The sequence below is a fragment of the Rattus norvegicus genome, chromosome 4, assembly GCF_036323735.1.
Source record: "Rattus norvegicus strain BN/NHsdMcwi chromosome 4, GRCr8, whole genome shotgun sequence".
NCBI classification, from domain to species: Eukaryota; Metazoa; Chordata; class Mammalia; order Rodentia; family Muridae; genus Rattus; species Rattus norvegicus.
In genome coordinates this window covers 172,246,042-172,272,504 of record NC_086022.1, presented here as the reverse complement: position 1 = coordinate 172,272,504, position 26,463 = coordinate 172,246,042, and the positions used below count along the sequence as shown (strand labels likewise).

The window sequence follows — 26,463 nt, the reverse complement described above, 5'->3', positions numbered from 1 at the left end:
TTGTAAGGAAACCATTGTTTCAAATTGCCTTGTAACTGACTCCCTCACAAGCCAAACTCTCGATAAGAAGTTACCCAAGATGAGACTCTTTCGACGCCTACCCTCCTTTTCTGTGCATCCCTGTCAGCAGAAGACAGCATTCGAGTTCCTATAGAGACCAGCTTAGGAGTGAGATAGTGAGACGTTTATGAAGGCTGCTTTGGCCAGCCCAGAGAGAAAGAGCCTCAAAAGCAAGCGTTAGTGACTTGTTTTACCAAGCTCCATGGGAGTTAACAATATTTTAAGTATGAATTGTGTTATCTCTCCCACCAATGTTTTTGTTTCTGTTTATATATATATATATATATATATTTTTTTTTTTTTTTTTTTTTCCTGGAGACGGGGTTTCTCTGTGTAGCCCTGGCCGTCACAGAACTTACTCTGTACACTGTTTGAGGCTAACCTCAAACTCAGCAATCCCCCTGCCTCTGCCTCCTGAGTGCTAGGATTAAAGGCACGCACTGTGTCATTCCCTGGCTCCCCCTTTAACTCCTAATGAATCTTTCCCTGATATTTGTTTGGAATGTGACCCATATTCACTGTCTCGCACTTCTTAGGTGGTTCCTAATCGAGGATTTATGGCGAATAAAGCCCAATTAAAATGTGAAGATTGCAAGTAGCGCTCACATTGGGAGTAAGCACAGCTCTGCAGACAGCGGTAGCACTGGGGCCATCTTGGATATTTTTCAGCTGCTAAGAATAAAACACGCCTAAGTGCAAAGAAATAGTTAAACATGGCTTCGGTCAGAAATCCTCGGAAAATTTTCACCCTGAATTCAGTTCATTTTACTCTGTAATCAACTTCTCTGCTGTAAGCCTCTGACAATGGGCTGGACATGTGGTTACTATTTAGAGATGCCCATTGTTTGGGGAGCAATTCAGTGGGGCGGTGAGGATCCTGGGACCTGAGGAACAACACCAACGTGATTATTATAAAGCCCAAATGCATCTGACAGCTATGTCTTAAACTTGGTTTTGCTTCTTCAGACATGGTGGTGTTTTTAAAGAAACATTTGTTTTAACGCTAATAACTTGACTAATAACTTTTACGTTATCTGCTTGTTTTACGTGAATCAGAAAAATTCTCAATATGTCATGTGTGGGTGCTGGGACCTGAATTCAGGTCCTGTGAAAGAGAGCAGAGGGTGTCTCCGTTTCCCATCTCTCCAGCTCTGTGTTTGTGGGCAGGAGAGTTGCCGACAGCGTTTGCAGAGCGGAGTTCCTCTTTTGCGTTGATGGCGCAGAAAGGCCTGAAACCTGTGCCTGACTGCATATGCTTGTGTGATGTTGTTACCTGCACATCAGTCCACAGCCAACGACATTCAGTAGAAGAGCTCCTGTTGCTCTTGGGGTAACTTCATGTAATGCAGGGCTAATAGAGCAAAGAGTGGGATTTCATGTTCCACAAGGAGAGAGGCTGGGTTTGATTTGGGAGTATGCAGAAAAGGATAAGAGGTATTTCTTTGGTTCTTTTTTTTTTTTTTTTTTTTTTTTTTTCGGAGCTGGGGACCGAACCCAGGGCCTTGCGCTTCCTAGGTAGGCGCCTTTTTTTTTTTAAATATAAAAGACTCTGGACATTTTGTAAGAGAACTGTTTGTCACTACCATAATGAACAACTTTTTTCTTTTAATGTTCTTTTGCATGCCCACGTCATTTTAACTGCATTTATAGCCTGCTGATGAAAGGGTAGTCTGATTAAAATGGTCTAGAAGTGGTTTGGATCTTTTTTGGAGGGACAAACAGTATCTAAACATGGGGAAATTTCAATGTTCTGGACCCCTCTCTCTGTGTCTTTTCTCACTGTGGTGTCAATCAAGCCCTCCTGGTACCACTGTTAAAGTGATTTCCAGCAACAGGTTTCCCTAGTGTTTAGTGTTAGCCTGTCATCTGTGAAGGTAGAAGGACACCTGTGCTCCTGTGTTCTGCCACCTGGGTGTATAGGAGGACACCTGTGCTCCTGTGTTCTGCCACCTATGTGTGTAGGAGGATACCTGTGTTCCTGTGTCCTGCCACCTGTGTGGGTAGGAGGACACCTGTGCTCCTGTGTCCAGATGTGTGCTTAGGCAGTCAGGAAACACTGAAAAACTCATGGTTTTTTCTTTATTAACCAAACAGCTGGCAATTCTATAACAAAATATAGAGAACCTACCTTTTAGGGTGATAGTCTCCTGTGCCAATGATGGGTGATGCTTTGTATAATTTTTCAGGCCACTGTTACCTGAGTGTCCCTACTCTTGGGGTTTCTCCATCTTCGCCTGCTCACGGGGCTGCTCAGGGGTTACTTTTGGAACTTAGGAATGGGAATCCCCAAGACCTTCCTGCTCCAATAGTATAGAAATCTTGGTTTTTATTTCGACCAGTTCTCAGCAGGGATGGGAGAGTAACATGATTCTAATTTACCACGTCTTTACCTTGCTCAAGATTGAGTGAAAACTCCATCCGTAAATTTGGAGTTTTCCAGCAAAAAAGTCCATGAAGTTTTTCAAAAAAGGTTCTCTTGGGAGAGTTGGTTCTATATTACTTTTTCCCCACTCGAAACTATTTTTACTTGGGAAAACGATCCCACAGAACTTTCCAGGGAACTTAAAACTGACAACTAAGAGCTTTGATCTAGAGACAGTGGAAGGAGAGACCTGGGCTCCCACCATTTTTATTCTACAATACATACCCCACTTCTGATGTGTAGTGTGGGGTGCTGGGGAACAGTCCCCCCATTTCGATGTATTGGCAAAGTAGGGTTTTCAGCACTGAACCCGGAAACAGTTCTGGATGGAATGGGTGGGTCCATGAGCTTTTGTGCCCTCTGCTTAGTAACTACCTCCTAGAGAAGGGATTTATTTCGTGCTATCCTTTATCATCTATGTCTTTGTTCTGTGTGCAGCTCAGTATAGGTTAGAACATAAAGCTTAAGTTTTATGGCAGAAAAGAATAAAAAAAGTTTCCTCTGTCATAAAATTCCATTGGCAAACAGACCTTACTAACACCTGTCTGTTCCTATGGACTGCACGTGTGGAACAGGTCAGACTGAGCTCTGTGGTTCTGTTTGCATCGTATTTTCCTCCTGTTTGATAGGCTTGTTAGTGGGCGCATCATATAGATACACACACATGCGTATATACATATACACAGTTATACATGTACACACACATATACACATACTTATACATGTATACATTATACATGTACATATACACCCAGATATGTTTATGTCTGTGTGTGCATGTGTATACACACATGTGCTTTTAACGTATATATCTATAGAGATACCTATATACATATTATTTTATTTTTTAAGGGCTCATGTAACCCTGCCTGGCTTGCTACTTTCTGTGGAGCCTAGGCTAGCGTTGATCTCATGCCACTCTTCCTGCCTCAGCCTCCTGGGTGCTAGGATACTAGATGTGAACCACAATACACAGTTCATTGGCAGGTGTACTATTCTAGGCCAGTTCTTTTTCTTCTTTAACCATATATGCAATGCTATTTTTTGAGTGGATATCAGAAGAATGCCTGCATCTCTCTTGCCCACTATTACCTGACAGGCTTGTGTAGACTGTTAGCTTCAGTTGTTGTTTTTCTGTATCAACATCATCAGCATCCTCTCCTCCCTCCTCTCCCTCCCCTCCTCCCCTCCCCCTCCTCCTCCTCTTCCCCCTCCTCTTCTTCCTCCTCTTCCTTCTCCTCCTCTTCCTTCTCCTCCCCTCCCCCTCCTCCTCCTCTTCCCCCTCCTCTCCCTCCTCTTCTTCCTCCTCTTCCTTCTCCTCCTCTTCCTTCTCCTCCCCTCCCCCTCCTCCTCCTCTTCCCCCTCCTCTCCCTCCTCTTCTTCCTCCTCTTCCTTCTCCTCCTCCTCCCCCTCCCCCTCCTCCCCTTCTTCCTCCTCTTCCTTCTCCTCCCCCTCCCCCTCCTCCTCCTCTTCCCCCTCCTCTCCCTCCTCTTCTTCCTCCTCTTCCTTCTCCTCCTTCTCTCCCTCCTTCTCCTCTTCTTCCTCCTCCCCCTCCTCTTCCTCCTCATTTCATCACAACTATCATTGTGGTTGACACTGTATACCAGAGATTGTTATTTGACCGATGTACAGCGTTTGTGGAAGGTGTGAAATGTGAGGTCTTACGTTTACAGTTAGAACAATGAGAACAGTTACTGAATCTAACAGTGACTCCTGTTGATAGTGATGGTAGTTTGGAGCTTTTTAGTGAGTCAGTTGAATTTTATGACACACTATAAAGTTATATTTTGGGTGCTTCCTTCTTGGGGACGAAGATGTCAGGGTTAGCCTTGTCTCCACCATTACCTATGTGTCCCTTTGATGTTTTGAGATGGGTCTCCTGTAGCTTAGTCTGGCATGGGACTCATTATATATTGGTAGTTGGCTTTGAACTCCTGATCTTCCAGCTTCTACCTTTAAGCACTGTGATGACAAGTCTGGCTTTGTTTATGTATTTATATTGTTGTAAAATTATATTAAAAGCTGTCTTTAACCCTGCGAGGTCCGGCACCGCAGCGCCCCAAGATATCTGCTAGATACCTTGCCAGAAGCACACATCCCAACTCCGTGGCGGCCCAGTATCTCTACCGCCACACACTCTCCCAAAGTCAAATTGCCCAAGAAAGGACACACAACACAATAACCTCTGATCCAATTGATAAGATATAATCGCCCACCTAATCATACAAAGCCCTGTACACATCCATCCCTTAAGAACATTCATAACAACCTGTAAATACACAGAAAGGACTCTTTACATCAGCCTCCATGTTCTCTTGGTGGCGGCTTCTCCTCCAGTCTCCGGTCTCCTTCTGTTCCCATCTCCTCCTCTTCCCTCAAACTTTTCTCCCGTCCATCCTTCCTTCTCATCCAATGACAGGCCTTGTTCTATCCTGTACCCGCCTTCATCCATATGACATCCTACATATTTATGCATGTGTTATCACTGCAGTAACTACTGAAGAGTGCTCATTTCTCTCTGGAGACTTTTCTACGTGCAGATGACCAAGAGTAAAACACTTTGCCTGACAGGGAACTTCCGTCTCTTTGACCTCCTTTACAGACTTTCAGAAAGTCTTTCAGAGTACCAGTCATTCCAGTCCGCTCTTCTGCAGGGCACGACTCTGATGCAGGACAGCCACTTCCTACATCCTCTTTTCCATCCCCAGTGATGGCCACCGTCTCGCTCTGAGTGTGAGTGCAGGCACGGGGATGTGGTGACACACTCCTCTGCAGCTCAGAGGACATCCTTGGGTGAAGTCCCACCTGCTACTTTGTTTGAGGCAGGGCCTCTCTTGCTCAGTGTGCTCAGTGTTCTGTCCCGTTCTCTCCTCTCCCAGTGGTGCATGCTGGGATTACGGATGGATCTGGCTCTTATGTGTGTTCTAGGGATCTGACCTGGGGTTGTGAGGTTTGCTCACCAGCACTTTACCCACTGAGCCATCTCCTCAACACTCTTCCCTCTTTCCCAGACTTCCCCTTGTCTCCTCTCTGTCTCCCCAGGAAAGGGCTGCTCTCCCAACCCTTCTAAGCATGTGACCACTGTAAGACCTGCGCGGGCAGCGTGTCCGCTCTGAGGCTGGCACAGGAGTCAGTGCAAATGTGGATCCATCCATGCATTGGTGCGCACAGCTTTTATACACAGCCAGGGCTGGTATTCTGATCGTTTGTGAAGTGAAGCAGCACCTTGTGAGATGTCAGTCACTATTTGGGAAAGGTTTGTTGTATTTCATGGAAACAGCCTTTTGACGTTCTCCAGTTAGGGAAAGTCTGGCAGATAGGCACTGGATTTGCAAATTGGGAAAAAAAAATGCTCAAATTAGCCATATCTCCATTAAAAAGCCATTTAAGGGAGCAAGGGTTTATTTGGCTTACGGTTCCAGGTTACCGTCTGTCATTGTGGGGGATGCAAGGCAGCAGGAACTGGAGCACTGAGTTAACATGGTGGCTTTCAGATGACTCTGTCCCTTTTGTTTGGTTCAGGGCCCAGGACAGGAAATTATGTAACCCATATCTGAGGTGGGTCTTGCTTTCCCAATTAACCCAGTTAAGGAAATCCCACCCAGACATGCCCACAAGCCAACCTCCTACTCTAGACAGTTCCCCACGGAGACTCCCTTCCCATGTGACTCTGTGCTGTGGAGAGACCACAGTAAAATCTAACCATCACACTTGTGAACTTTAGGTTGGTGGTGAGTCCAGAACTTGAAGGGTTCCTCCAGTTAGTTCTAACTTATGGGTATCATTAGTGTGTGTGTGTGTGTGTGTGTGTGTGTGTGTGTGTGTGTCTGCCTACATGTATGTAGGTACTTATGGAGACCAGGGGAAAGGGCATGATGTCCTTAGAGCTGGACTTACAGAGATTCGTAAGACACCCAAGGTAGGAAAGGAGTTGTGGACCTCTGAAAGGGCAGCAAGTGCTGGTAACTGCTGAGCCATCCATCTGTCCAGCCCCTCAGTATGGTTTAATGGAAAGTGATTAGCGTCCGCTGATGTTAGGTCCAGACACATCTGCATTGACAATGTGGAGTTGCAGGAGGTATAGATAAAGTTTCTGAACAACTAATTGGCCGTCTGACAGTACCCTGCTCCCTGCAAAGCATGAGACAGGAGTGAGAGTTTGAAGGAGGGAGAGGTCAGGGTTTTGATAACATTGTTGGAACTGAACCCCTGGCTCCAGGATCTAGCTCCTTAGACTTACTGTCACCAGACATGCACACTGACTGAGAGGGGGACAATAAACAGGACATAGAGTAGCTTCTGAAGCTCAGCTATAGATGGATGCATGCAGACATTTAAAAATTCACCAACTTATTTATTTTTCTGTACATGTGTGCGCATGTGCACACATACGGAGGTAAGAGGATACACTGTGGTAGTTTGCTCTCAGAATCTCAGGCTTGGCCACGAGCGCCCGTACCCACTGAGTCATCTTACTAGACTAGAAGTTTTAGCAAGTCCAGAAAATATCTATAGGGAGTATGTATGTATGTATGTATGTATGTATGTATGTATCGTCTTCGGCTCATAGAGAGGCAAGGCCTTCACATGTCTGTTGGTTTTATAGTTTATGTGAGATCCTTCGATGTTCTGATAGCTTTTATCTGGTGTGTTCCTTTCCCCTGGGATGGTTCTTAGTCCTCTTTATGTGGGACTTTGCAAGTCTTGAATGGATTTGTCTCTTGACTGAGGACTTGAACAAATCTTTCATCCAGCTCCACCTAACTTTCCTGACTTAGTGTTTTATTTTTTCCCACTTCAGGCAGATACTGTGGTGAACAGGGTAGGAAGAAAAAAAAAATATCAGTCCTATTTTTCCTAGCAGTAAGAGAGCTACTTCAGGAGGCAGCTTTTCTGTGCTTTGATAAAGGTATAGGGGGCAGAGATGAATGGAAGACATTTGCAATGGTAATATGGATCTTTTCCCTTTCCCTCTGTGTCCTGTACAGTCTTATGACAGGGATGTGGTGCACTGGAATCACCTGCTGTTCTGAGATGGGCTAGAGAGAGGTCAGGGCCACAGGCGTATAATACGCTATCCCGAGAGCCTTTTGTGTTCTGTTTTTCAAGTTGAAAGCCATGTAGCCCACTTTTTAGGGATCTCGGGGCTTTCCTCTGGGAACAGGTAACTCCTAAGAAGCCAACACAGCCTGGAACAACGGGGTGCACTGCCTGGCTGGTCACCTCTGCTCCTCACTGCTTCTCCAGGCCAAAGATCTATCTAATTAGGCCACTGAGGCAAAAGTCAATCTCTGCCTGCTCTGGCCAGGCCGGTTTCTATGTTTAGCTAGGAAATGACCCAGATGCACCTCCTATTGTATTGTATTCTTTGGCCTCAGGAAATCAACTCAGAGGGCTTAGCGTTTGAACCCAGGCAGCCCATCCATGCAGACTCATTCTGTTTTCTATCCAAATATGACCATGACCTATCCTCTTAGGAAAAGCAAATCCAAAATCAAAACAAATCTCCCCTATTTTAAAACACAGTGTAAGCCAAGAACAGAAATGAGTCTAGTGATATTTTCTATTGTGCTTTTTTTTTTTCTCTCCCTCTCAGTTTTGATTGTTCAGTCCAGGTTCTGACTCACCCCAGCCAAGTTCCCTAACACTGAGCTAACCCTGTGGCCCTGACCACCATCACGTTGCTGTGGGAACACAGTGGGCTTTCAAAAGCCTAAAAACCATTTCTCATATGTAAAATTTAAATTGTAGATGGTGGTATTCTTCTTAATAGGTAAATATTAAATACACCAGGCGGTTATTCTGATATATATTTTTATTCTCTGAAATCAGATTATGTTGACTCAGGTCAAAATTATGTCATTGTAGATGCTTGCCGCTCCCAAGCCTGAGATAACGTTGGTTGGCAGGTAGTAATGACACTTGCCACTTGAACTAGCATAGCGGAGGTTCCGTTAAAATACATTTATTGGGGCATTTTTAGCATGTGGTCTATGTTGGTTCTTATAAAATCTGAAAGAAAATGCAAACGATGTACAATACTGATTCATGAAACTTTAAAGAATAACCTAATTTTGGCGAAGTAGTTTACGTAGAAAGTGCTGTGGCCTGGCACAGGGAAGAGAGTGGTTTCTCTGAATCTTAGTCACTTCGATGTCTGACAAGCGGAGCAGTGCAGTTTCATACAGATTCCTCATACTGGGTCGGGTGTGATGGCTTATATGGGCTTAAGAGTGTGAGTCACGAGGATTGCTGTGGGTTTGAAGCCAGCCTGGGCCACATAGTGAGTCCTAGGTTTCAAGTCAGCTAGAAGTACACAGCAAGATCCAGTCTCAAACAATGCAAAACTTACCACTGCCACAACAAAACCAACAATCGCAGCTCATTTGCATGTGTCCCTCCCCCTCGCCCCCCACCCCCACTCCCCATCCCCTACTCCCCACCCCCTACACACCCACCCCCCCACCCCTACACCCCCCAACACCCCCACCCCCTAATACCTCCATCCCCACTCCCCAACTTCCCCCCAGCCCCCCACCTCCCCACCCCAATTCCCCCAAACCCCAACACCTCCCCAGCATAGGAATGTGTGTACTTATTTTCCCCTCCGCCTTGGGCCTTGGGTAGTAAACTGCAGACCTGCAGGCATTTATTTCTTCACTGTGCACTTCCTAGGAACAAGAACCTTGCTTGATATAATCACTGGATAAATCTTCCTGCTCAAAACTTGTAATATATAGATCAATACAGGCATCAGCCAGTAGGCCAGTTTGGGATTCCCTCAGTCTTAACGAAGACTGCCCTTTTGTATTGGTTCTTGTTAGCGTTTCGGTCTTTCCAAGGCAAAGGCATTGGAGTTTAGTGAGGTTGAAAACTGTGTTCATCAGAGACACCAGCCACATGTTGAGTATTTACTGTCCACTGTGACTAGTGGCTGCTCAGGCGGACTGTACTAATGTCTCCTCCCGTTATCACTGAAGGTTCTGCTGGACAGATCTAGAACATTCTCTACGCCCTCTGTCTTTCACGAAGCCAGTGTTTGAAGAGGTCAGCCCAGCTGTCTCGTTCAACGTTCTGCATTACAGATTGGTCTCGTTCCACCACGAATTCGATTTAGATGGTGGCCGATTTTTTTTTTCTTCCCAAAGATAACTGCACTACTGCAGGTCGCCAGGCCGCATCTGTTCTATAAAGTGTGACTGACGCCTGTTCCGACTGAGGAGGGAGGACTTGCTGCTCATCCCCCATTCAGGCAAGGACTTGAGACAGCCCACAGTGAGGAGGAAGCCACCCACTGGGATTTAAGGTGGACCCTTTCTTACCCAGTGTTTCACTGTGGGGATGCCCAGGCCAGGAGGGTCCATGAGGATGCTGAGCTGACAGCCAGGGGTGGTTTCCATCTCCCAGCATGCACTTCGGGCAGTTGCGGTCTAACCCGTGATGGAATAGACAAACCGCACCAGCCAAGGAGCTTCTGAATCCCGACTAGCGGAGAGCTAATAACTAACCATTCTTCCAAACTTATAAGAATTGGGGAGCTTTTTGACTCAGTCGTAAATCAATGATGCGCAAGTTAAACAAACTTGCCTAAAGCACAACCTAAGCCAGTAACAGCAGGGGGACTGTTACTAGGGATGGTGGGTCATGGTGATGGTAACAGATCTCCCTATCATGGAGAAAAATCAGTCTTCACCGCCATTAAGAAGTAAAATAAAGGGAACTGTCGCTTTGAACAGAACAGTCTTCCGCAGTTACACATCAATATTTAATTCTATATCATATGAAATTACCTATCCCACATGCATGCACTTGTGTATCTGTGTGAACACACTGGTGCACGCACACGTGGGAGCTAGACGTTGACATTGGATGCCTTCCTTTATTGCTTTCCACCTTTTTTTTTTTTTTTTAGATTTATTCTTATCTTTCAGATAAAATTTTTATTACCTCCTTTAGAATGTCAAAGTACTTCTTTTTCTCATCCAAATGGCTTTTTGCAGGTTTTTTTTTTTAAAATAATATGTAATTACATACTTTCTCCCTTGAACCCCTCCCATAACTGCCCCTTCCCTCTCAGATTCATGCGTGCTTTTTCTGGAACTACTGTTAGGCATACATAGGTATATGAATGACTACGATCTACCGTCTGTTGAGGGTCGCTTATATGTACATGGCTTTGGAGCTGTCTACTTGGTATTGGCTGATTTATTTTTATCCATATGTGTGTGCTTGTGCTTGTAAGTGTATACCACACCCCTGCGTGCGTACGCACATGGAAGCCAGAAGAAGGTGTCAGATCCCCTGGAGCTGGAGTTACAGGTGCTTGTGAGCTGCCTGGCTTGGGTGCTGGAAACTGAACTCAGGTCCCCCTACTGTGAGAACAGGAAATGCTCTGATCTACTCAGCCACCTCTGCAGCCTAGGGCAAACCCGGCTTTACAACCCCCGTTGATTTGGTAGGATTTCTGAATTCCGTCTGTTGATAAGAACCACAGATCTCTGATAAAGGGAGAAGGCGCCTCTTTGTCTAATTTAGATTCCATACTGGCAGATTTACTTGGACTTTTAGAATCCCAAATCCCATTTAAAGTTCTTGCTGTAATATATGATTTAAGACAAATGAGGAGGAAAATCCCTATGCATGTTTCTTGGGCCCAGCCCTTTGATAGTTTTTCCAGGCTCAGCATTTTTAACTCTCTTATGAGGTCTACGGCTTCCCTGATAGAGGCCCTTGATTGAATATTTAGGACTATTTCTTCCAAGGGATTCCTGCTAAGGAGTGCTCTCGTGTTATCTGGAGAAGTGTGGTCAGAGAACGGGAAATCCCAGTATAGATGAGCCCTGGCCAGTGGAGAGTTAGAAGGGACAGAGAAAGATGGCGATTTGCTCTGCTTTGGGAGGTTGAGCCAAACAGCAGTGGATATGCTTCTTCTGGAATCATCTCTTAGTATCCACCGAGCCTGCTTCAGTTTGCATTTCCCTCAGGTCACTGAAATCCGTGAAGGTCACCGTGTGTGTGTGTGTGTGTGTGTGTGTGTGTGTGTGTGTGTGTGTGTGTGTGATGTTGTCTTGTAGTTGACACCTGCATGCATGTGTCCCTTAGGTCATCTCCAATCACTTATGATACCTAACAGTATACATGCTGAGTAAGTAGCTGGTAGACTGCCTTGTCGGAAGAGTAAGGCAGCCATGTGAAGTCACCTTCCCACCGGAAAACTTACACCGGAACGGGATGCTGATCGGAACAATGTGCTTTTCAGTGTTGTTTGGCTCTGTGGGGGTGGCCGCATTGAGAAATGGAGCGACAGGGTTGAGTAAGAAGAGGACGGGGAGGAATCATGAGAGAAGACCTGACTGCTGCCCGGCGGTGAAGGAGAGGAGTGGAGCCCAGGGCTCCATTTGGAATGAACTGTGGCTTTGGGGACAGAGGAGAGACCTGCTTAAGCACTTTGGAGCAGAGAATCCAAGAGAAGAAGGTACCTACCACTGCTGTTCAGGTGGCTTTGCGATAACACGTTCTAAATGTCAGTGAGGAGGGCCTGGTGTCCTAAAAACAAGAAAACAGTGTATCGGCTGAAAGTCCCAGAGGATCCCCTGCGAGAGCTTTCCACACACAAATCCCCACCGAGAGCTGCAATTGGCTGAAGCAGCTAGGAGTGCCAGGCTGAGCTGACTTCCACATGGCATTAGGGTGTGCTTGCCTCAGGCCTGCAGACTGTTTTGGGGGCTGCAGCCCCAAGGGCCTAAGGTGTCAGAGAGGCGGGCAGCATCCTTTAGTATTTGCAGGGCTTCACCATTTTGGAACTCTGGCTCAACACTGAAAATGGAAAACACTAATACTGTTGCAGTTTGTTTGATGTCTGTTTCCCAACTCCCTCCCTCCCTCCCTCCCTCCCTCCCTCCCTCCCTCCCTCCCTCCCTCCCTCCCTTTCTCCTTCCCTTTTTTATTTTCAAACAAGTTTTTATATAGCACAGGCTGGTCTCAAACTTACTACGTAGCTGAGGATGACTTTGAATTCCTGACCTTCCTGTCTGCCCCTCCCGTGTGTTGACATTTTAGGCATACACAGTGGCTATTACCAGGCCCAAACAACTTCTTTCATTTGAAAAATATTTTTCTTTATTTTATGTCTGTGAGTATTTGCCTGCATATAAGGGTGTGTAGCACATGAGTGCAATGCCTGTGGAGGCCAGAAGAGGGCATAACATTCCCTAGAACTGGAGTTAGAGATGGTTGTGAATCGTCATATGGGTGGTGGAAACTGGACCTGGGTCCTCTGGAAGAACAGACAAGTGCTTTTAATGGCTGACTCATCTCTTTAGCCCAAATCTGTCTTTCTGTTTGTCTGTCTGGAATTTATTTATGTGGGCTGTGTGTTGTGTGTGTACAGATAGTGTGGTGTACACGTAGAGGTCGGAGGACAACTCTGTGGAGTCTGTTCTCTTCTCACACCTTTATATGAATCCCAGGGACTGAGCCCCAGTCCTCTGTCACGTTAAGCAAGCACTCTTACCCACTGAGCCATCTCACCAGTTCTTTTCTAGCTAAATCTTATAGTTGGTTTGCTTGGGACGAATGGTGTAGGTGTTCAGGGAGAGAGGTAATTACCAGTTGTGGGGAAAAGTTACTGGTTGTTTTCATTGGTGGTAACAGACGTGATCACTGTTGTTCTCTGGCATTTTCTAATTCCTCGATGACTAGTTAGCCAGTCTAGACTTTGCCCAGATCAGCTACTGAGTGGAGCAGGAGCGTTCTTCTGCAACTTTACTGTCCTTGAGCCCCTCTGAGGGTTACGATGCTGTAGCATGGGAAGGTTTAGGATTTCTAGTCTTATTCTTCACTCTGCTGCCAAGAGCAGAGTCCCGTCAACTCCAGCTTGCCTCCTGTTCCGGTTTGGGAGTTAACAGAATAGAATTCATTGAAATTCTTTTTCTCCAAATAGAACAAGTGTCTTAACTGAGGTCAGGCTGATACCTAGGGTGACAGAATCTTCCCCCTCATACCCCGTTGGCACACAGAGAGAACTCACACAGCCAAAGAATGGTGTGAAACTGTGTCCCCAAAGTGTGTCCATTGGGATAAGGCAGATGCCCAGTTGGACGCCCAGTGAGGCAGTGGCCTTGCCAAGTTCTGTTGTTGTTTGGTCCCAGGCCAGATGGCGACCTAGTGGGCGGACCATCAACCCAGGCCTTTCTTCAGCCTCCTCAGGTCTAGGATAAAATGCCCAGCTGTCTCTTCCCTTGTAGGAGTGAGCCTGTGCAAATACTAATTGCCCTTACTGTTACTTAATATTTACATAGCTTTGTTTGCATTTGTAACTGAAGTACTGCTGATAGGGGTTTATTTGGGTTATAAAAAGCTTGGAGTCCCTTGGTTGAAGTAAGTGGAACCAGCCATTCCGGCTAGATGAAAAGGCTTCCTTAGTGGGCCTGGAGGAGGTGGGCAGATTGGAATTAGACTGAACCAGTTAGCACAGCGGATGTTGGACACACCCTTACTGAGCCTGGATGAATGAAACAGCCTCAGAACCCGGTAACGTGCAGCTATTTCCTAATAGCCACGAGACAGGAGCACACAAAAGGCTCCCCTTTGAGTATAATATATCCCCCCCAAGATCTCATAATTCTTGGACTTTTGTGCTTAGATTATATTATTCTTATTACAGTGTATGACACTAACAGTATCTGTAGCTGGTATAAATTGACTTCTGGTCTCATTGTAGTCAGAGGCGCATGAACAGTCATCAAGAAGAAATCCCCCAAAGGGAACCGAGATTATTACACAGGGTTCCTTCACGTGGGCCTTGCATCCGCAGACAGTAGCTTGGGTTTCTGTGATTTGATGTAAGTAACATAAGCAAGGCCCAGTGGTCTCAGTAAACGGCGATGTGTCCTACAAATCCCCTTGTCCCACAGAGCAGCCCAATGACACAGCTTCTGTTGCTGGTGCCGTAAGGAAGGCACCTTGCCTTCTCTTCCCGTGGAGTCTTCTCCTGCAGAAAGGAGGATCCAGATTCTAAAGTGTTTAAAGCCATTAGGTGCCAAACAAAATGAAAGCGAAAAGAAAAATGGGAGACGGGGCCAGCCAGTAAGTTCTCGATAAATGGTTATAATTAACTAATTATCTTTCCTTCCGTATTAATATCATTTATTAGTGTCATCGCTGCTAGGGTCATGACCGCTTGGGTGGGTCAGATTTCTCGTACCCTTGCCTGTCAGCTCCCGCCTGTGAGTAGGGAGTCACACCTAGCAGTTGGGATCTTTTTCTGAGACAATGGGAAACCTCAGAAACACTCCCCGGGGCTCTGCAGCCTTAAATTACTTTTCTTTTACCTTTGGGAGTATTTCGCTCTTATTCAAAGTCTCAGACCAGGTTATGGGGCCCACTCTGCCTGTGGGAGAATTTTAAATGCCCAATTAAGAGCTTCTATTTTTTTTTTTTTAAATTATCGTATGTCTATGCCTGCTTTTTCTGTGTGTTGATCTGTGTACCACATACATGTGCATGTAGTTTCTGAGGAGGCCAGACAGTATATAACTTCCCGGGCCTGGACTTGTAAGCTGCCACGTGGGTGCTGGGAATCGGATCCGGGTCCTCTGGAAGAGCAGCCAGCTCTTGATCTTAATTACTCTTAATTACAGCATGCTCTTAACTCCTGAGCCATCTTGCCCCAGGAGCTTCTGTCTAGACAGTTATGGTGGCTGTTGCTGATTGGTTATTAGTCTTGAGTCTTGAGTTGGTTCCTGGATCTCTGTCATGTTTATTTGGTGGAATTCTGAACTGTACTGTAGACCCAGGCAGGTCACAGATTCTCTTTGTTGACTCTTTGTCACGGCTTTAGAAACCTTCCCAGATTCCCTTTAGTCTGCCTCCTTCCCCACCTGACACTTCAGATGAAAGCCCTTGAGCCTCAGTTTCCCCAATAGCCATCTAGTTAGTTAGCATCCCCATACTGTCTGAATTGTGGAATTTTATAGAGCAATACTGAGGAGGAGAGAGGGGAAGAACGTGGACAGAGCATGAGAGATTGGTATGTGTGAGGTTAATCTTTCATTGTCAACTTGATGGGATTTGCAATCACCATGGAAACACCTCTGGCTATGTCTGTGGAGGTCTGAGCACCAGCATTCTTCTCTGTTTGCTTCCTGACTATGGGTACAAGGTGACCAGCTGTCTCCTGCTCCTCCTGCCTTGACTTCTGGTGGTAGTGGACTGTGTCACTTTGAACTGTAAGCTGGAAGGAAATCTTTACACCCTAAGCTGCTTCTTTCAAAGTATTTGTTCACACACAAGCAATATGAAAAGTGGTTAACACAGCATGTCTCCATTCATGAGCCATGTTGTTGCATTTTGCTGCATGAGAAGGAGGAGGTAGCCTGCACTAATGGGTTTGACCAGAGGGATGTGAGCTTTTAAGGACTCCAGTGGTTATCAAAGCATACATTGCTATAGCTCCACATATGTTTGACAAATGAAAAAAATAAATATTGGGAGTGTGGAGGTGCGATGTAGAGTCTTGAATGCTGAGGTCAGACTTGCTCCTTGTTGTTTGAGGATTGGCTGTGACCGCTAGATCTTTTCTCCTCATCGTGTCTGTTCTTGGAGTAAGCACTCTTATAAAGAAAATGCAGGGGTTTGGGTTTTTTTTTTTTTTTTGGTTTTTTGTTTTGTTTTGTTTTTTGTTTTTTTAAACCACAAGCCACTCATTTTCAAGTAAAGTCCAGGGTCTGAATTGGTGGGTATGATCTGACATATGCCTCTAAAAGTTGCTTAAGTGGATAGCTGGCCCGTTGACACATGGATGCTGGAAGTCGGCTTCTACTCAGTGCCACTTGAATAGAAGTTGTGGTTATAAATACCCTGTTCTTCAAGTACAAGTGGTGAAATACGTCCATGAGTTCCATTCTGGAGGTTAAGGGGTTAATTGCTGCTGGGGCTTCTTCAAGGCAGAACTCAGGGAGACTTTCTAAGTGACAGACTCACCTCTGTATGTACTTGAATACTGTAGCCTGGTCCATCTGATTTATTTATACTTATTTATTATTAATTAATCAATTCGAGACAGGGTCTTATGTAGCCCAGACTGGTCTCACACTAACTGGTCTTGAACTTCTGACCTGATCGCCTCCACTTCCCAAATTACTGGATTACTGGCATAGACCACCATGTCCAGCCAACTGGGTCTGCTTTAGACCATGAAGATGTTTACTTTCCAAATGTCGACATTATAGGAAAGTGAAAGGTACTTATAGCAGGACCCATGATGAAGCCAAGGGGCAGAGTTTATCTCCATGGACACATATGAAGTCATTTCACTTATAGGTTTCTATTCATCAACTGTTTGACCTTCTTATGGAGCCATATCCTACCAGACTATAGTAAGAATGGTTTCGTATGAAAATAGAAATCGTTTTGGTGTGTGTGTGTGTGTGTGTGTGTGTGTGTGTGTGTGTGTGTGTGTGTGTGTAGGCGTATATGTTTGCTGTGAAGGCCGAGCGTAAAGCCGGGCTTGCTAATCAAGAATGCTGCTGCCAGGTCTACACTAAAACTGGAGTTGGAATGAGGGCAGTGCCATGGCGTACACACACTGTGGCAGGTGGGTGCTCTACAGGGAGGGAGGCTACTGTCCGTCATGGCTGCTTGGCATCTTTCTGTCTTTCTCCAAGCACCCTGCAGGTTGGAGTCAGGTGTCCCCAGCAGGAAGAATCAGAAGGTGATTATTATCTGAAACGTTGGACCTAAGTGGGGGGGGGGGGGTTGGGAAAAAGACATGAGGCTTGAAGTTACTGAAGCTCGAGAATACCAGACGGTAAGGGATTCGCATTTCCTAGAGGAACACTGTTGGAAGGCAAGGCACAGAGGAGACTGTAGTGACTTACAATCTCTTCTGATGGTGAGCAGTGTGCTGTGCGCTCCCTTGGTCGGGTTGGTGCGTCTCCTTGCCGTTGTCATTGCTGTCATTGTCAAATATTTACGGAGTCCCCGCTGTGAGCACAGCTCAGCTCCAGGAAGCACAGGGAGGATGAAGAAGTGAAAGATGTGGCTTCTTTTGGGGAGGTTGTTTGGTCTAAGGACCGAGCTTACTGCTGGAGAAGTTCAGTGATTCATTCCATCGACGCGTGTGCGACCGTGTATTGAACAGTCAGTGCCGGGTGCTGGCTCAGCGTTTCAGAGTAGCGTTGACCTGTGTACTCTCTGCTCTTAGTTACCATCAGGAGTGGTGATGGCAAGTCAGTCGGCTTTTTTGTTTTCATTGCTTCGAGCAAAATACATGAGATCCATTTCCTCCAGGGAGGCTCTACCTCCTAAAGTTTCTACAACTTTTCCAAACAGTACCACCAGCTAGGGACCACGTGTTTGAACATATGAGGCTACCGGGGACATTTCACAATCAAAACACAAGGAGCAGATGAGAATCTCGATGGCTTATGATGCATGACCTGTCAATGAAATACCACAGGCAGAAATGATAAAGTAATATATTAAAATAACGGGACACTGTCAGAACCTAAAACAAACAAAAAAGATGTAGGTTTAAAAAAAAATTCTTATTTGTAAGGACAGCTCCATGCAGACTCACAGATTCAGGGGTGTGTGTGTGTGTGGTGTTGTGTGGGTGTATGGCTATATGTACATGTGTGGAAGCTTGAAGTCAGTGTAGGATTTCTTCTTCAATGGCTTGTCACCTTATCTTTGGAGATGGAAGCTCTCATTGAACCTGGCGGTTAACACTTGGCTAGACTGACTGACTGACTGACTGACTGGGAGCCCCTGGCATCCCCTGTCTCTGCCTTTCGTCCCTGGGTACAGGTGGGTACTGTCGCCCTGGACTCCTTACATGAGCAGAGAGATCAGACTTAGATCCTCATGCTGTCATGCAAACCCTTGCCCCTGAGCCATCTCTCCAGCTTGAATGATGCCCTTTCAGACCTGTACTTCTTCCGTTGCTCTTCAGCGGCAGCCTTGGGTATGATCACAGACAGACAATGCCATCCATGTGTTCGTTCTGTAAACGGGAGCATTTGCAATTCATCTCTTCCAAAGGAGCACTGATGTAGAGCTTGGGAATGGTATGTGGGCTTTACCTTCTCTATCTGGGACAGATTAGAATTCTTTCTACACTTGCTGTCCCCAGGAGGTTGACAGGAACCCAACAAGCCCAAGCCTCACTGATGTTCTGTGTGACAGAAAAAAAAAATTACACATTTTTGGTAGCAGGTGTCAGGGTTAGCATTCCATCATAAAAACTGGGAGGTGAGATTCGTTTCTCCCTTTCCAGGCACTGGGTATTTATATGTCCTCCAGGAGAAAATTTGAAAGAAAGAAAAAAATAAAGGAGCCTGTTGTGTGTTGTGTCTTTCCGTGCCAGGAACACGTTGCAGGATAGAACCATGTGTCTAGTGTTTTGAACCAGCCGGAGGTGGTTCTTTTTATCAAACAGAGATAATATCGATAACTTGCCTGTTTGCTTAGTCTTGCCTGCAATGTTCAGTTCCTTAAGCAAAAACACCAAGGGAGCCGTGGCATTTTCCTCCCTGGAGATCTCTGCAAGAAGGTGTTCAAGCACTTAGCTGCCTGAAATAATTGTATAGTGTTTTGTGTGTCTCACTTAAAACAAAACAAAGCAAGACGTATGGAAACTTAGGAAAGTGGGTACAGTGGGAGATGATTCTTCGCTCTCTGCTCCAAGTTTCTCCAAGTCACCCACTGGGTAGATTACTTGGGTAACAGAAAACAACTCTGAGTTGGCGAACATTAGACTTTTGACTGCAGCTTAGATCATGTCCCAGTTTCCGTCTGTGTGGCACTTGGGCAGTTTTCAAAACATTTTGTATTTGGGATGCCACAGTGGGCTTGTTATAGTGACCTGCATGTGATCGCTAAGGACTCCCAGGTTGAGAGGCCATGGGTCTTGATGTTAGCTGTGGGTTATTCAGTGATGGAATTTGGAAGAGGCCACTTAACAGCAAGTTCTGTGCCATCCTGGGCATGAGTGATGAGCTAGGCCTTCTCTTAAATGTGATCCTTTGTCCTGCCCAGTGTGAAAATCGGGCCCCCGTGGCTCTGGATTGCTAGATGACACCTCTGCTCCACTGAATCTATCTTACTGTAAATGTACTGACTACTGGGGTGGGGGTGGGGCTCTCCCTGGTTATTATTTCCTCACTCGAACTGTTTTTTTGTTTTGTTTTGTTTTTTGTTATTTTTTTTTAGTTAATTTACTTCTTTGACAATTTCACACATGTGTTCTCCCCTTGTGATCTCTCTCTCTCTCTCTTTCTTTCTCTCTCTCTCTCTCTCTTTCTCTCTCTCTCTCTCTCGCCCCTTATCTCCTCTTTCCCCTTCCCCCTCCCTGTTGTTCTTTCCCACTCACCTTTATCTTTCAAAGTTTTGTTTTATGACCATTTAGTTTAGCCAGTGCTATCTGTGTGACCACTGGATTGAGAGCCATCCATTGGATCCTGGTGGGGTCACCAGTGTGTACAACTGAAGGCAGTGACTCCTCTCCTTGAATCTTTTTTTTTTTTTTTTTTTGGTTCTTTTTTTTTTTTTTTTTTTCGGAGCTGGGGACCGAACCCAGGGCCTTGCGCTTCCTAGGTAAGTGCTCTACCACTGAGCTAAATCCCCAGCCCCCTCTCCTTGAATCTTATGTGTAGGAAATAGCTCACTAGTGAGGTGGGGTCCTCTGAGGCCTTCCTTGCAGTCTTCTGCAGTTGCAGAGAGTTTGTGATTACAGAGGCTTGCTCAGAACATGGCCTTTTGCAATGCTTCTCCATACCCTCTGCTGTAGTGCTCTCTGAGCCTTAGCACGGATGGTGTCAATGCTGTTGTCTTAGTTACTTTCCTGTTTGCTGTGATAAAACACCATAACCAAGGCAACATACAATAGAAAGCATTTAATTTGGTACTTACAGTTTCTGGAGGTTAGACTTCATGATCATCACGGTTGGGAACACGGCAGTGAGCAGCCGGGTATGGTGCTCTTGCAGGATCTAAGAGCTCATGTTTTGAGACACAACCATGAGGCAGGGATAGAGAGAGACACTGGGAAAGGTGCTAGTCTTTTGAAACCTCAAAGCATGCCCCCATTGATGTGCCCTCCTCCAACAAGGCCACACCTCCTCTAAGTAGGCCACACCTCCCCTAACAAGGCCACACCTCCTCTCACAAGGCCACACCTCCCCAGCAAAGCCCTGCCTCCTCCAAAAGGTCACACCTCCTCCAAGGCCACACATCCTCTAACACCACACCTCTTCCAACAAGGCCATACCTCTTCCATCAAAGCCACACCTCCCCAACAGAGCCTTGCCTCCCGCATCAAGGCCACATCTTCTCCAACAAAGCCATGCACTTGCTTTCTCCAACAACGCTCCACCTCTTCCAAAAAGGGCATCCCTCCTCAAGGAGGCCAAACCTTCTAATCCTTCTCACATCGTTTTAACAACTGGAGACTAATCATCGAAAAGCCTGTGGAAGCCATTTTCATTCAAACCACCCCAGTCTTATTTAGGGCTGGCTGAGCGCTCACCTGCTGCTCGTTCTCAGTACCCTGTACAGCCACTGCATTTACCACCCTTCAGCTCCTCCCATTCATGATGGCTGCGCACAGCATTCATTAGTCTGGTGCCAGCTGCTGTGTTCAGGGAGAGCCATTCTCTAACTAACAGATTGTTGCTCACATAGAGGGGGGTTTCTCAGCACAGTTCCTCACAAAGATAATTTGGCCTACAACATTTCTAAATTGGTACCTTTCAAATTAACCAGCTACTGATTTAAAAAAAAAATGTGTTTTTAATGTTTAAAAATGATCGGAGTGAGCTTGTTTGTGTACTAAGAGTAAGTACTTTTACGTAACCACACCAACCATGCTCGTTACCCACTTCAATTCGGCATTAGTAAATTGGGCTGCGTACTTGAGAGAACCAAATGAAATCACTTCGTTAGCCAAGCCCTTACATTAGAACAGAGAAGCTTTCGAGTGAGCAGGACCAAATGTGTTCAGCAATTGAAAATTTCTATAAAGAAAGAGCTAACATGTTACAGAAGATGACTAGACTAAGTAGAAGGTTACCAGAGTAGGTAGAAGCTTACTAGGCTAGGTAGAATGTTACCAGGCTAGGTAGAATGTTACCAGGTTAGGTAGAAGGTCACTTGACTAGGCATCACTTGTGGAGATCAGCTCTGTCAATCTGCTTTGGGAAGCTACATTCTTTGTTTCTGAGCATTTACTCCATGTGAATTCACTCTAACCAGTATAGGCAGTGCTGAAGAAAACAGCCCTGTTAGCCCAGCTGTCTGAGGATTTTTGCAGTAGGAGGGGACTAGGGGAAGCTGTTTCAGAACAGAGTCCACTGTGAGACTGACCACCTTGATACAGGAGCTCCTGACAGATATGGCCCCAGGTTGGTCTCAAGTGAGGCTAAGAAGCAGGATTATCATGGACCATGGGCTCCAGAGTGTCCTAGTTTCATTTCTAGTGGTGTGACTCCCACGCCCCACCCCACCCCCACCCAAAAAAAAAATCAACCTAAGGGAGAAATGTTTGATGGTTGATTTGACTTAGGATTCAGGTCCTGCTTCATCCATCACTCCAGGGTGTTGGAGTCTCTGGTATGCAGGGAGCTAGTCACGTCTTACCTGAAGGGAACAGCAGAGAGGGTGAAAGGCACACATGCTTAGTATGCAGCCTGGATTTGTTTACTGGCACACAATTTGGGACTCAAGCCCAGGGAATGGTACCTCCCACAGTGGGTTTGTTCTCACTTCAACTCAGTTAATGAAAGAGCTCTCCCCCTTATCCACCGACCCACTTATCCAAGCAATCCCTCATTGAGAATCTCTGTGTGCTGGCTGGTTCTGTGTGTCAACTTGACACAAGCTGGAGTTATCACAGAGAAAGGAGCCTCCCTTGAGGAAATGCCTCCATGAGATCCAGCTGTAAGGCATTTTCTCAATTAGTGATCAAGAGTAGGAGGACCCAGCCCATTGTGGGTGGTGCCATCCCTGGGCTGTTAGTCCTGGGTTCTATAAGAGAGCAAGCTGAGCAAACCAGGGGAAGCAAGACATTAAGCAATATCCCTCCATGGCCTCTGCATCAGCTCCTGCTTCCTGACCTGCTAGAGTTCCAGTCCTGACTTCCTTTGGTGATGAACAGCAATGTGGAAATGTAAGCTGAATCAACCCTTTCCTCCCCAACTTGCTTCTTGGTCATGATGTTTGTGCAGGAATAGAAACCCTGACTAAAACTCTGTCTAGATGATTTTAGGGTGATTCAGGTTGGCAATTAGAACTAATCACTCAGGGAGAGATACTTGTTTTGCCTCAGAATAAGGCACTCTAAAAAGCTGGGTGATAATTACGCAAATCTTGCCATCTTGAATTTTTTTTATTATTATTACTGTTTTGAGGCAGGGTCTCCCCATTTCCCTGTGTAGTGATAAGACAGCTTTCCAGATGCCAAGTAAGGCTTTGCAGATCAGATTGCAAGGCCTGCCTAGTAGGACAGCATGCCACAAACAACAACAACAACCACAACAACAACAACAACAACCAACAGAATGCCTACACACAGCCACTGGGGACAGTTTAATTCTAGAAAGTCTTGCTGCGACTGATGCTTCGAGAAAAAAAAAAATACCTCTGCCAACAAAATGTTATTAGATGTGTCAGCAACTGAGATCCCTGGTTAAGGAACTGGTGTAGACTGGTTCACCTCCGAAAGACCTTTGCTGGCCTTATTGTACGGTGTATAATTTTCTCCAATAAAAACATCAGTGGGCTTTGCAGTTCCATCCATCATGGCCACCGTGGCTTCATGGAATTGTAAAGATGAGCACACTGGTTGTCATCTCCGTAGTGCGGTGTAGCAATGGTAGCCAGTTTCATTTGTCATAGCTGCTCATCATTTGTTGTTTTAAAATTATATTCCTCCCCATCCCTCTCTTCCTACCTTCTCTTTCTTTCTCTCCTTTCCTCCTCCCCCCTTCACTGCTTCTCCTTTCCCCGTTCCCTCCCTTTCTGCCCCCCTTTCCATCCCCCTACCTCCAGTTTTTTTCCCCAGAGGTGGTCTACTTTCTTTCATTTTTTTGTTCTCATGTATCCAAGGCTGGCCTTGAACGCCCTAGGTAAGCCAGACTCATGGCAAGTCCAGCCTCAGGCTCCTGTGTGCTGGGATTATAGGTAGGCAGCATCATACCTGGCAGGTGAAATTGGATCCAAAGGCAGTTGATGTTTCTCTGGAGAACCTGAGGGGTTTCTGTGTGGTCTGTGTAAACTTTAGGACTGGGATAACATTGTTGCAATCTTGTGCACGGGTAAGGGTTTGAAGGTGAATAACTAGAGCCCTCTATTTGTGAGCAGTGCTTGCTAAACAGCCTTGTTGAGGGAGTTATTAAAAAATCTTCTTTGGAGGGTACCTAGTCACAAAGTCCAAACTCTGAGTGGCCCGCAGTGTCTAACATAGAGAGTGTATACAATTTGGTTCTCTGTTACCTGTGGGATTCAGTCTCAGCCCTTTCTAGTGAAGAAGGGGATTTCCAGGCTTGGGGGTCCACATTGGAGTGAGATGGTCAATCCTGATGTCTTTTATGGCTGTGATGGGGAATGTATGCACATTTGCATGGGCGAGCTTCCCTCTTCTAGGCTGTTCTCAGAGGAGGACTGGAGCATGTTGAAGGATTCAGCCTTGGTGAGCAGTTAGATGTTAAAAAGTGTGTATTTAAAGTCAGTTCTTTGAGGCAGGTAGCATTTTCTTCTGTATGTACTGTTTAAAACATGAGTGAGTGGCTCAGTTGTTAATTTAGTCTACAAACAACTCTCTCTCTCTCTCTCTGTCTCTCTTTGTCTCTGTCTCTGTCTCTCTCTGTCTCTCTCTCTCTCTCTCTGTGTGTGTGGTGTGTATGTGTGTGTGTGTACATGCTGCTCATCCTTAAATACATGGAGTCCAGGGGTCAGCACTGTGTGACTTCCTTCAGTACACCCACCTTAGTTTTATTTGACAGGACCTCTCACCGAACCAGGAACTGGGCATATTTCTGCTAGATTGGCTGGCCAGAGAGTGCGGGCGGAGTGGGGTGTCCTCCTGTCTTTGCCTCCCAAGACCTGAGGATCTGGGCAAGTTCCATGTGGTGGCTGGGGATCCAAACTCAGTTCCTCATGCTTGGACAGCAGGCATTTTACCTACTGAGGTGAGCATCTCCCCAGGCTTCACACATACATGAAACAGTGTTTACTGACACTTTCCACTGTTACTCAGTGTGCGGGACCTTCCTGTACCCTGGCTTTCAGCTGTGTCTTGTTTTTGTAATGATCTACCAAGGTTTGAAGTTACTGCTGAATTATAAGATACCAAAGTCTCCATCCTTTAGTTTTTCTCCTCTCCAAAACAGAGTAGTAGTCATATTCATCACCATGCATTTGTAAGAAAATTAAATTGTTAGGTATGTAAAATACTTTGGAATGAGCCTGGCATCTAAGAACACTACAGGTAAGGAAAGGAAGGGGGGAATTTGGTTTCTGCTGTGAGCAGTGCCTGGGGTCAGCAAGCGCTCGAGTGCTAGCCTGCTCTCCACTGACCAGCTTCATGAACTGTGCAGCTGATGGCTTCCACCTTCAGTTAGTTACTTTAAGGGCTGGTGGAATGAGGAAGAATTAGGTGTCAAGGTTATTTCATAGGGAGAAACAGGAAGGAACCAGGTCCTTTTGTTTTACAAGCGATGTTTCTGTGAGTGACCAGCTCTGTGTAGATGGTGCCTTCCATTTCCTTGGTCACGAAGTGTTAATGTTGATTATTCCGGTGCCACAACACAATGGGAATGGTTTGCTTGATCTCCCTCTAGAGCAGCTTGTGATTTCCCATGGCCTTTGCCTGGAGAGTTGATAGATGCTAAGTAAACACCTGTCTCCTGTTGTAGACACGGAAGGAAGAACTAAGCTGTCTACAGAATGAGCAGGGCTCGAGTAAATTGAAAATATGCAGGGCCCAGGGTAGGGAAGTCATTCTCTTTTGTAGACGGACCAATGAAATTGCTGGTGGCCAACCTTCAAACAACAGCGTCAGAGTTTCCCGGGGATCTGCACTGGGCGTGCCAGAGAACCTCCCTGAGATAACCACTGCCTTATTTATTTCATTGATCAGTTTAGAGAGTTACCTAGGTGATCCACCTCCAGGTGTGTCCTTGAGGGAATCCTGTAGATTTAATTCCGTAGGATGGCAGACTCATGCTCAGGATGTGTGTGTGGTGCTATACTACGGATTGGAGTCTTTGACAGTACAAAGGGGACTAGCTATGAGAGAGTGAACTGAGTACCAGCACTCATCCGACTCCTGTTAGCACGTGCAACATGGCCAGACACCCCATCCTTCTGCCACCGGGCCTCCCCTTACCATGACTTGACAGCATTCTCGGACTGTGAGCTAAAATAAAGCAGTCTTTCTTAAGCTGCTTTTGTCAGAGGACTGAGAAAAGTAACCAATACGCCAAACTAAAGGACCGTGATTCCATCAGCCCGACTCTCTTCCGGACTCCCCAGGTACAGCCGCCATTTTGAAGGAGTCCAAAGGGGGCGGGGGATGCACGTGAGGAGCAGATGCTTTGATCTTTGCTCTGCTCTGTCAGGCACAGAATGCAAATTCAAAGGTCAGTGTCGGGCAAATGTGATGAAGCCCCTGCTTTCCTCAAAGTGGATCTCATGTCCCTGAGTGCAGGCTGGACTGGTGCACAGGTCACATGATGCGGGACAGTTTTCTCAACTATTCTTCCCTGGGAGAGGTCACTGGTGGAAGAGAGTCCAGCTCCACTGCTGGCTCTGAGCTTGAGAGCCTCTCTCTCCCCGTTAACTTTCTCGTCTAGAGCTCCTTTTGAACACAGAGGGCTCTGAATATATTTTTAAAGTGTTTCCTGCTCTTTTTATGATGTGGCTATGCTCCAGTTGGTCGTAGACATCGCGGTATGTTACCGTACTCCTCTGCATCTTCCCGT

The 26,463-nt window shown here is 46.0% G+C and overlaps 1 protein-coding gene across 7 annotated transcripts in view; it reads left to right on the top strand.

Annotated features, from left to right (window-relative positions):
* Positions 1-26,463, top strand: part of Eps8 (EGFR pathway substrate 8, signaling adaptor) — a 172,174-nt gene that overhangs the window by 19,166 nt on the left and 126,545 nt on the right. For 3 of the 7 annotated variants that reach the window (XM_063286163.1, XM_063286159.1, XM_063286161.1), the window contains exon 1: positions 17,289-22,649. The exons of the other annotated variants lie outside the window; for them this stretch is intronic. The gene's annotated coding sequence lies outside the window, so the exon portion shown is untranslated. Of the gene's footprint in view, positions 1-17,288; positions 22,650-26,463 lie in introns of those variants that run through there. 7 annotated transcript variants of the gene reach the window in all.